The sequence below is a fragment of the Chelonia mydas genome, chromosome 24 (genome assembly GCF_015237465.2).
Source record: "Chelonia mydas isolate rCheMyd1 chromosome 24, rCheMyd1.pri.v2, whole genome shotgun sequence".
NCBI classification, from domain to species: domain Eukaryota; kingdom Metazoa; phylum Chordata; order Testudines; family Cheloniidae; genus Chelonia; species Chelonia mydas.
Window position 1 is genome coordinate 16,332,068 of NC_051264.2, and position 11,582 is coordinate 16,343,649.

General features: G+C 68.6%; 1 protein-coding gene across 1 annotated transcript in view; it reads right to left on the reverse strand.

Annotated features, from left to right (window-relative positions):
• Window positions 1-11,202, reverse strand: part of LOC122463732 (transmembrane protein 225B-like) — a 29,306-nt gene extending 18,104 nt beyond the window's left edge. The window contains exon 1 of the mRNA XM_043535189.1: window positions 11,074-11,202. The gene's annotated coding sequence lies outside the window, so the exon portion shown is untranslated. The remainder of the gene's footprint in view (window positions 1-11,073) is intronic.
• Between the last annotated feature and the right edge of the window lie 380 nt (window positions 11,203-11,582).

Here is an 11,582-nt window from a genome sequence, read left to right on the forward strand (position 1 = left end):
AGGGGGGCAAAGTCCCGTCCTTGGCTCCGGGGCAGTTTAGAAAGCCCGCTCTCTCAAAGCCAGCAGCGATCTCCTCTGCCCATCACCTTGGGGTGAACCACACGCCTCTGAAACCTCCACTCCCCCTTTACCCACCGGCCACGTCCCAGCACCAAACTGGTTGGCAATGGACCTGTAGCCGTCCGGGGTTGGCATAAATACGGCCAGACCGGGTCTGATCAATCGTCCAGCTAGCCCAGGGTCCTGTCTTCTGAGAGTGGCCAATGCCAGGTGCCCCAGAGGGAATGACCAGAACAGGGTAATTATCGAGTGATCCACCCCGTCGTCCATTCCCAGTTTCTGCAGTTGGAGGTTTAGGGTCACCCAGAGCGGGGGGTTACATCCCTGACCGGTTCTACTTTTGGCCTTCACAACATCCCCTGGCAAGGAGTTCCACGGGTGTGTGAAGAAGTATTTCCTTATGTTTGTTTTAAACCTGCTGCCTATTAATTTCACTGGATGACCCCTGGTTCGTGTGTAATGCGAGGGGGTAAATAACACTTCCCTAGTCACTTTCTCCACCCCATTCATGATTTTCATAGAATCATAGAATCATAGAATATCAGGGTTGGAAGGGACCCCAGAGGGTCATCTAGTCCAACCCCCTGCTCGAAGCAGGACCAATTCCCAGTTAAATCATCCCAGCCAGGGCTTTGTCAAGCCTGACCTTAAAAACCTCTAAGGAAGGAGATTCTACCACCTCCCTAGGTAACGCATTCCAGTGTTTCACCACCCTCTTAGTGAAAAAGTTTTTCCTAATATCCAACCTAAATCTCCCCCATTGCAACTTGAGACCATTACTCCTTGTTCTGTCATCTGCTACCATTGAGAACAGTCTAGAGCCATCCTCTTTGGAACCCCCTTTCAGGTAGTTGAAAGCAGCTATCAAATCCCCCCTCATTCTTCTCTTCTGCAGACTAAACAATCCCAGCTCCCTCAGCCTCTCCTCATAAGTCATGTGCTCTAGACCCCTAATCATTTTTGTTGCCCTTCGCTGGACTCTCTCCAATTTATCCACATCCTTCTTGTAGTGTGGGGCCCAAAACTGGACACAGTACTCCAGATGAGGCCTCACCAGTGTCGAATAGAGGGGAACGATCACGTCCCTCGATCTGCTCGCTATGCCCCTACTTATACATCCCAAAATGCCATTGGCCTTCTTGGCAACAAGGGCACACATTTTATCGACCTCGATCGTATCCCCCCTTACTGGAGTCTTTTCCAAGCTGAGAAGTCCCAGTCCTATTAATCTCTCCACATACGGCAGCTGTTCCATCCCCCTAGTCATGTTTGTGGCCCTTCTCTGCACCTTTTCCCATTGGAATCGATCTTTGTGGAGATGGGGCGACCACCTCTGCGCGCCGTATCCCAGGCCTGGGCGGGCCATGGGTTTATGGAGCAACAATCGGATCTTTTCTGTCTTCTTCTTGGTCCCGTTCCTGACGGTTCCTGGCAGCCCATGGGCTGTTGTGACCCATGCAGGACCCTGCATGGAGGGTTTCAGAGAACTGCCCAGGAGGGAACCCCCATTGCCAGCTGCCGCTCGCCAAAGGTTGTTGCCAGAGCTGGCGCCGAGCCAGGAATAGAACCCAGGAGTCCTGGGAGGTGGATGGGGCAGGAGATGAACTGAAGAATGGACTGTTCCAGGGTGACACTCGTCCCTTCATCCCTGGATTATCGAACAGGATGAAAGGGGCTGGAATGATGCTAATGTTCAACAATGTTCAACAAGGACAAGTGGAGAGTCCTGCACCTAGGACGGAAGAATCCGATGCACCGCTACAGACTCGGGACCGAGCGGCTCGGCAGCAGTTCTGCAGAAAAGGACCTAGGGGTGACAGTGGACGAGCAGCTGGATATGAGTCAACAGTGTGCCCTGGTTGCCAAGAAGGCCAATGGCATTTGGGGCTGTGTAAGTAGGGGCATTGCCAGCAGATCGAGGGACGTGATCGTTCCCCTCTATTCGGCACTGGTGAGGCCCCATCTGGAGTACTGTGTCCAGTTTTGGGCCCCACACTACAAGAAGGATGTGGATAAATTGGAGAGAGTCCAGGAGGAGAAATGATCAGGGGACTGGAACACATGACTTATGAGAGAGGCTGAGGGAACTGGGCTTATTTAGTCTGCAGAAGAGAAGCGTGAGGGGGGGATTTGATAGCAGTCTTCAACTACCTGAAGGGGGGCTCCAAAGAGGATGGAGCTCGGCTGTTCTCAGTGGTGGCAGACGACAGAACAAGGAGGAATGGTCTCAAGTTGCAGTGGGGGAGGTCTAGGTTGGCTATTCGGAAAAACTTTTTCACTAGGAGGGTGGTGAAACACTGGAATGCGTTACCTAGGGAGGTGATGGAATCTCCTTCCTTAGAGGTTTTTAAGGGCCGGCTTGACAAAGCCCTGGCTGGGATGATTTAGTTGGGGATTGGTCCTGCTTTGAGCAGGGGGTGGGACTAGAACCTCCTGAGGTCCCTTCCAACCCTGATATTCTATCATAATAGGGGGCAGGGACTTGGGTTACAACAGTGCCCCCTACTGAGCCATCCACGCAGCCCCCTGCAGCACGGCGCCCCCTAGCACCACGCTGGGGCATTGGGGCCGGTCCTGCCTGCCAGGGGAGACCCCCCACCCCGCCCCCTGCAGCACGGCGCCCCCTAGCGCCACGCTGGGGCATTGGGGCCGGCCCTGACTGCCGGGGGAGACCCCCCACCCCGCCCCCTGCAGCACGGCGCCCCCTAGCGCCGGGGAAGGTTCCGTGGCAGTTGGAGGTGGCTGCAGACGGGCCGGGACGGTCGGGGTCTCTGGGGCCATGGGATGGGGCTGCGATGGGCTCTCCGACCTGGGCCTGCAGCCCTGATGGAAACAAGGGTCCCGATGCCGAGAACAGCCAGTGAGTGAGTAAGGGTGGGAGGGGAGAGCAGCGGGGCCCTGAAAACACCCTGAGAGCAGCTGGGCCCAGAGAGAGAGAGAGAGAGAGAGAGAGAGGGTAGGGGTGTGTCTGGGGGTAGATAGACAGATAGATGTGGACAGACGGACAGACAGACAAATGGGGTGTACAGAGATGGACAGACAGACGGGGGGTGTACGGGGATGGACGGACGGACAGGGGGTGGAAGGGGACGGACAGACAGACCGGGGTGGACGGACAGACGGGGATTTTCGGGGATGGACGGACAGACAGAGCGGGGTGTACGGGGATGGACGGACAGATGGGGGGTGTACAGGGATGGATGGACGGACGGACAGGGGGTGGTAGGGGACGGACAGACAGACCAGGGGTGTACGGGGATGGACGGACAGACAGGGGGTGGAAGGGGACGGACAGACAGACAGGGGGTGGACGGGGATGGACGGATGGACAGAGGGTGGAAGGGGACGGACGGACAGACGGGGGGTGTACGGGGATGGATGGACAGACAGGGGGTGGAAGGGGACGGACAGACAGACGGGGGGTGGACGGGGATGGATGGACAGACGGGGGGTGTACGGGGGTGGACGGACAGGGGGTGGATGGACGGACAGGTGTGTTGATGGATGGGGGGGTGGGGGACGGTGCCAGAGGGGGTCTCCCCGCCCCCGCTCAGCCTCTCGTCTCCCCGCAGGGCCCCCCCCCCGCGGCCCGTGGACCCTGCGCTGTCTGGGCGCCGGCACCACCTGCTGCAGCCTGGCGCTGCTCCTGGTCGCCATGACGAGCCCGCGCTGGCTCCTCATCGACTCCCCGGACGACGGGGACCACGGCGGGGTCTGGGGGCTCTGCTCCCGCCCCGTGTGCGCCGGCATCCTCACCGAGACGCGTAAGGGACGGGCCCTGCCCCTGCCCCAGCCCTGCCGGTGCCCCTCACTCCCGACCCGCAGCCCCCTGGGCTCCTCCAGCCCTGCCGGTGCCCCTCACTCCCGCCCCGCAGCCCCCTGGGCTCCCCCAGCCCTGCCGGTGCCCCTCACTCCCGCCCCGCAGCCCCCTGGGCTCCCCCAGCCCTGCCGGTGCCCCTCACTCCCGCCCCGCAGCCCCCTGGGCTCCCCCCGCCCTGCCGGTGCCCCTCACTCCCGACCCGCAGCCCCCTGCGCCCAGCCCTGCCGGTGCCCCTCACTCCCGCCCCGCAGCCCCCTGGGCTCCCCCAGCCCTGCCGGTGCCCCTCACTCCCGCCCCGCAGCCCCCTGGGCTCCCCCAGCCCTGCCGGTGCCCCTCACTCCCGCCCCGCAGCCCCCTGGGCTCCCCCCGCCCTGCCGGTGCCCCTCACTCCCGACCCGCAGCCCCCTGGGCTCCCCCCGCCCTGCCGGTGCCCCTCACTCCCGCCCGCAGCCCCCTGGGCTCCCCCCGCCCTGCCGGTGCCCCTCACTCCCGCCCGCAGCCCCCTGGGATCCCCCAGCCCGGCCGGTGCCCCTCACTCCCGACCCGCAGCCCCCTGGGATCCCCCAGCCCGGCCGGTGCCCCTCACTCCCGCCCCACAGCCCCCTGGGCTCCCCCTGCCCTGCCGGTGCCCCTCAGTCCCGACCCGCAGCCCCCTGCCCCCAGCGCGTGGACTCCCCCCAGCCCTGCCGGTGCCCCTCAGTCCCGACCCGCAGCCCCCTGGGCTCCCCCTGCCCTGCCGGTGCCCCTCACTCCCGACCCGCAGCCCCCTGGGCTCCTCCAGCCCGGCCGGTGCCCCTCACTCCCGACCCGCAGCCCCCTGGGCTCCTCCAGCCCGGCCGGTGCCCCTCACTCCCGACCCGCAGCCCCCTGGGCTCCCCCCGCCCTGCCGGTGCCCCTCACTCCCGACCCACAGCCCCCTGCCCCCAGCCCTGCCGGTGCCCCTCGCTCCCCACCCGCAGCCCCCTGGGCTCCCCCAGCCCTGCCGGTGCCCCTCACTCCCGACCCGCAGCCCCCTGGGCTCCCCCCAGCCCTGCCGGTGCCCCTCACTCCCGCCCGCAGCCCCCTGGGCTCCCCCCGCCCTGCCGGTGCCCCTCACTCCCGACCCGCAGCCCCCTGGGCTCCCCCCGCCCTGCCGGAGCCCCTCACTCCCGACCCGCAGCCCTCTGGGCTCCCCCCAGCCCTGCCGGTGCCCCTCACGCCCGACCCACACCCCCTGGGCTCCCCCAGCCCTGCCGGTGCCCCTCACTCCCGACCCCCAGCCCCCTGGGCTCCCCCCGCCCTGCCGGTGCCCCTCACTCCCGACCCGCAGCCCCCTGGGCTCCCCCAGCCCTGCCGGTGCCCCTCACTCCCGACCCGCAGCACCCTGGGCTCCCCCAGCCCTCCCGGTGCCCCTCACTCCCGCCCGCAGCCCCCTGGGCTCCCCCCAGCCCTCCCAGTGCCCCTCACTCCTGCCCGCAGCCCCCTGGGCTCCCCCCAGCCCTGCCGGTGCCCCTCACTCCCGACCCGCAGCCCCCTGGGCTCCCCCCAGCCCTGCCGGTGCCCCTCACTCCCGACCCGCAGCCCCCTGGGCTCCCCCCAGCCCTGCCGGTGTCCCTCACTCCCGACCCGCAGCCCCCTAGGTTCCCCCAGCCCTGCCGGTGCCCCTCACTCCCGACCCGCAGCCCCCTGCCCCCAGCGCGTGGACTCCCCCCAGCCCTGCCGGTGCCCCTCACTCCCGACCCGCAGCCCCCTGCCCCCAGCGCGTGGACTCCCCCCAGCCCTGCCGGTGCCCCTCACTCCCGACCCCCAGCCCCCTGGGCTCCCCCCGCCCTGCCGGTGCCCCTCACTCCCGACCCGCAGCCCCCTGGGCTCCCCCAGCCCTGCCGGTGCCCCTCACTCCCGACCCGCAGCCCCCTGCGCTCCCCCCAGCCCTGCCGATGCCCCTCACTCCCGACCCGCAGCCCCCTGGGCTCCCCCCGCCCTGCCGGTGCACCTCACTCCCGACCCGCAGCCCCCTGGGCTCCCCCCAGCCCTGCCGGTGCCCCTCACTCCCGCCCGCAGCCCCCTGGGCTCCCCCCACCCTGCCGGTGCCCCTCACTCCCGACCCGCAGCCCCCTGGGCTCCCCCCGCCCTGCCGGTGCCCCTCACTCCTGACCCGCAGCCCCCTGCCCCCAGCCCTGCCGGTGCCCCTCATTCCCGACCCGCAGCCCCCTGGGCTCCCCCCAGCCCTGCCGGTGCCCCTCACTCCCGACCCGCAGCCCCCTGGGCTCCCCCCAGCCCTGCCGGTGCCCCTCACTCCCGACCCGCAGCCCCCTGGGCTCCCCCCAGCCCTGCCGGTGCCCCTCACTCCCGACCCGCAGCCCCCTGGGCTCCCCCAGCCCTGCCGGTGCCCCTCACTCCCGACCCGCAGCCCCCTGGGCTCCCCCAGCCCTGCCGGTGCCCCTCACTCCCGACCCGCAGCCCCCTGGGCTCCCCCCAGCCCTGCCGGTGCCCCTCACTCCCGACCCGCAGCCCCCCGCTAGCCCAGACCTGAGCCCCTCCCCCCAACTGCTCTGCTGGTGTCCCTCACTCCCGACTTGCAGTCCCCCCAACCCTTATCCAGCGCCGGGCTCCCCCCCAGCTGTGCGGATGGTTCGGCTGAGCCCGCTGGATTCCCGGTTCCCCGCAGCGTTCTTCAAGGCGATCAGGGCCCTGCTGCTGTTTGCACTGCTGGCTTCGTCCGTGGCGGTGGCGTCTCTCCTTGTCTCCGTCCGACCCTGCGCCCGCTGGCGGGGCTCTCGCTTCCTGGTCTCGGCCACGGCCAATTTCATCGCAGGTAAAATAATCACCTGCCTTCCCTCCCCTGTCCCGTGGGGAACACACGAGCCCCTGGCAGCTGCCAGCGCCGGCTACCTGGCACCAAGATGCAGCCACCTCTGGGGCAGGGCAGCTGAGGAACAGCCGCACATAACGGTGTACGGGGACGGCTCGCCCGGTGCTGAGATGCAGCCACCTCCGGGGTGGGGAAACTGAGGAACAGCCGCCTAGGCTGTGCATTGCCCCCTGGTGGCTGGTTACGGGTGGAGCAAGGAGCTGATGGGAAACGCCCCCGAGTGGCCCTGGCTGTGGGAGCAGTTTCCCTGTAGACCCCATCACAGGTGCATGGGGGAAAGGGGGGGCTGGGACTGGCTGCGTTCTGGGGGTGTCTGGTCTCCCCAGGGCTGCTGGTGCTGATCAGCGTCGTGATCTTCACGGCCCACGTGATGCTGGACTCCGTCAACCCGCAGGCCAGGGCCTCCTTCGAATGGGCCTTTTTCCTCGCCTGGACCCTCAGCCCCCTCTTCGTCCTCAGCGGTGAGACCCCCCCCACCCCGCTCCTCCTCCGACCCCCAGGGCTCTGCCCCCGGCCAGGCCGCAACCTGGAGCCGGGCTGTGGTAAAAGCCGCCCAGGGAGCCCAGGCTGCTGTGGGGCGTCCCGGACCCCCAAGAGCTGCCCCAGCCCGTGTCCCTGCCCCCCAGGCTGCGCTGCTGCCGGTGGGACCCCGGGGCGGGGGCTCCAGTCCTGGCTCCTGCCCCCTCCCTGGGGCCTGCAGACATGCTCTGCGGGGAGGCCTGGGACGGTGCCAGGGAGGGCCCCCCGGGTACAGCCCCTGCTGCTACTGGCCTGGCCTCAGCGGGCACCACCCAGCCCCCGGGCTGGTTCAGTGCCCGCGCCCGACTCCCGCCACTGCCAGGCTGCACCCGCCGGGTCCCTCCTGCGCCGCCGGGTCCCTCTGCTGCCAGGCTGCGCCCGCCGGGTCCCTCCTGCGCCCGCCGGGTCCTTCCGGCTGCCAGGCTGCGCCCGCCGGGTCCCTCCTACGCCCGCCAGGTCCCTCCTGTGCCTGCCGGGTCCCTCCTACGCCCGCCAGGTCCCTCCTGCGCCCGCCGGGTCCCTCCTACGCCCGCCGGGTCCCTCCTACGCCCGCCAGGTCCCTTCTGTGCCCGCCAGGTCCTTCCGCTGCCAGGCTGCGCCCGCCGGGTGCCTCCTGCGCCCGCCGGGTCCCTCCTGCGCCCGCTGCCACCTGGGCTTTGTGCCCGAGGCAGCAACCACACGCGGCACCGCTCCTCCTACCGCCCCTGGCCTGAGGCTGGCAGTTTGGGGGGGCAACACCCGCTCTGCGTGGGCGTGGCCCCCCCCCAGCTTCCCCGGTCCTGGCGCTCCTGGGCCCCCAGGTGGGGGGGGGGGAAGAAATGTTCTCTGTGCCCAGGGCCCCTATAAATCTTTATCCACCTCTGCCCCCATCATTCCTCCGCCCTGGGGGTCAGACCGGAGGGGGTGAACCCTGCCCCCCCAGCTGGGGGGTTTCTGCCATCTAACCCTCTCCTCTCCCCCACAGGGATCCTGTCTCTGTTTGTCCACAGCTGCCCGCCGGTGCTGACCCCCCGCGTGGGACCCTGGGGCCAGCCCAGCCAGGACCTCGGGGAGACGCCAGCCCAGGGGGAACTGGAGGGGGGGCCGGGGGCAGAGCCCCTCCCGCTGGGGCAGGTGATGCCGGCCCAGGAGGGGCTGGAGGGGGGGCCGGGGGCAGAGCCCCTCCCGCTGGGGCAGGTGACGCCGGCCCTGGAGGGGGGGCCGGGGGCAGAGCCCCTCCCGCTGGGGCAGGTGACGCCGGCCCAGGAGGGGCTGGAGGGGGGGCTGGGGGCAGAGCCCCTCTCGCTGGGGCAGGAGGGGGCAGCCCAGGAGCCCGAGGGCGAGTTCAAAGGGGGTGTTTTGCCATAAGCCCCTGTGGAGCCGATTAGCCCCAGGGTGCGAAGCGGGCACTGGGCGGGGTGCGCTTGCGGGTGTGAGACGGGGCGATTGTGTGATCGCGTGGGGGGGGAGGGGGAGGTTGTGGGGTTGTGTTGCTGGGGGCGATGGTGTGCGTGTGACTGGGGTTTGCCGCCCGGTGTCGCCCGAAGCCGGCGAATCTCCCCCGGGACGCACGTGGCCCCGTTGTCTGACCGGAGAGGCCGTTTCTCCTTATTCCTAATTATTCCGATTCATTCGTTCTCAGTCACTCAAATGAAGGCTCCGTTTGTGACATAACCGGCCCCTGAGCTTTGTGTGTGTGTGGGGGGGAACCGACGCCAAATTGGGTGTCCCGGGTGGGACCCGCTCCCCAGAGGGATTTGGGTGCCCAACTCCCCTGGGCACCCTCGCTGAAAACGTCACCCCATTGCGCCGTGGCGGCCGACTGGGCTGCCGGAGAGTTGGGAGCCGTTGGGCCAGGGAGCGAGAAGGAGGCAGAAAAGGCCGGAGCGCGGCTCCCTAAAGCCAGGGTCCACCCGCCCCCGGCACACGGCGCCGATCGGGCCGGCCCAGCGCCAGAGAGAGACCTTAGAAATGGAAAAGGGGCAGAAAGGGGCAAAGGCCGAGCCCGGGTGCTGGGCGACTTCCGTGCGGGAAGAGCCGGTAAAGCCGGCGCGGGTCAGCGTAGGAACGAGATGGCGAAGGGGAAAGGTGACGGAGGGCGAGAAAGCCATGCGGGGGCTGGAGGGTGGCCAGAGAAATGCGCCTGACCCATCCCATGGGACGAAAGCAGGGGTCGCCCGATGACGTGAGCAGGCGGTCGGTGTCGTCCAATGAGACGGAGGCGCCGTTAACCTGGGGAACGCCTCACTGGGGGACGCCGCGAGGGCCAACGGGGTTCACAGAGGAATGAGATGAGCTCAGGAAGGAGCAGCCCATCGACGGGTGTTAGCCAGGGCGGGCAGAGACACAACCCCAGGCTCCAGCGCCCCTCAACCTCCGACTGTGGGGTGGGGACACAGACCTACGCAAGCTCACCACCATGTTCCCCTGGAGCTGTCTTGAGATCCCGGGGGGGGTTGCTGTTCCCAGGGGAGGAGCGGACGAGGGGGTGCCCTACCCCTTCCCATCTCCAGGGCCCATCTCCAGGGCCCTCCTAGGAAACCCACTTCGCAGGGGTGGCTCCCCAAACTCCTTTGCTGGCCCGAATCCTTCCAAGAGTGCGTGGGAGCCGGTCCCCAGGACAGGGCCAGAGCTACCGTGTCTCACTAAGCCCCCCCCCCATCGCCTTCGTAATGGCCCGCCCCCAAAGAGATGAACCCCAACGCGCGGCTGCCCGGGGCCAGCAAAGTTCCTCGGGCTGGTGTCAGGCCGGCGCCCATGAGTCCGTGGAAGGAAAAGACCTAAAGGGGATGGGAACCCACCGCCAGGGCCTGGAGGAGATTGAGGACGCCGAGGGTGGGGTGCTGGCAGAACCCCCCCCCCAGCCACTAGGGGGCGTGACAGGAGCAGCGGGGGCTCCTGGGAAGGGAGTTTGGGGAGATCGGGGTGAAGCACCCAGATCCTGCTGCCTCCCTAAGAGGCCCCAGGGTCCCCACAGCGTGTGGGGCGGAGGCCATGCCCAGGCTCCCCTGTGGCGCCCCCAGGTGGCTGACAGGGACGTCGCCCTACAGAGCAGTCAGCAGGTTCTCTGCCTGCCTCAGTTTCCTGCTGCTCTCGGCCGCCCTGCTGGGCCCCTGCTGGCGGGACGGGGGCCACCCCCAGGACGCCAGGGTCCTCGCTGGGCTGTGCACCAAGCCAGCCTGTGGGAACAGGAGACAGGCCGGCGGTAAGGGGGGGCGGTGCCCCTCACTCCCGACCCGCAGCCCCTGCCAGCCCAGCCCTGGGCTCCCCCCTCCCCAGCTCTGCCAGTGCCCCTCACTCCTGACCCGCAGCCCCCTGCCAGCCCAGACCTGGGCTCCCCCCTCCCCAGCTCTGCCAGTGCCCCTCACTCCTGACCCACAGCCCCCCCGCCAGCCCAGCCCTGGGCTCCCCCCTCCCCAGCTCCGCCGGTGCCCCTCACTCCCGACCCGCAGCCCCCAGCGATCCCAGCCCTGCCCCCTGCCCCCCGGCCCCTGCCAGCCCAGCCCTGGGTCCACCCCCCAGCTCTGCCGATGCCCCTCACTCCTGACCCACAGCCCCCGCCAGCCCAGCCCTGGCCCTCCCCCTCCCCCGCTCTGCCGGTGCCCCTCACTCCCGACCCGCAGCCCCCAGCGATCCCAGCCCTGCCCCCCGGCCCCCTGCCAGCCCAGCCCTGGGTCCACCCCCCAGCTCTGCCAGTGCCCCTCACTCCTGACCCACAGCCCCCGCCAGCCCAGCCCTGGCACCCCTCTCGCCCACAGGGACTGGGCAGGATGGTGGGCCTTTAGCCCCACGTGGCCCTTGGTGTCCCCCTAGATCTCCTGGGGGCCGCTCGCATTTGCCTGACCTTCGCCGCTCTCGCTGGCTTCGTGGCCGCCGTGGCCGTTCTCAGCCGCTGCTCCGGGCTCGCCTGCGACCTGCTGATCTCCGCAGCAGCCAGCTTCACCGCAGGGAGCCCCGCGTCTCCTCCCTGCCCCGCGCTGGCACAGACGGATGTGGGGCGGGGCGCGGGGCTGGTTATACAGGGACCCCCTGGCCGGCGCTGAGATGCAGCTGCGTCTGGGGTGGGGCAGGGGGCGGGTTATCCAGGGACCCCTCGCCCGGTGCTGAGCTGTGTTCTTTTCTCTCGTCTATTCAGGTGTTTTCAGCTTGCTCACGCATGTCCTGTACCCCGAGCCGGGGCCCCAGCGCTGCCCATGCCCCGTCCCCGGCGGGCGAAGCCAGTGACCGGCCTGGAGACGGACCCTGGGTGGGGGGGGTGTCCCCCTGCCGCCCCCTGCTGGCAGGACCGAGCCCTGCTCTATGTGTGTGCGCGACCCCTCCGCTCCCAGGGCCCCGGCTCAAGGGGGACCCCGC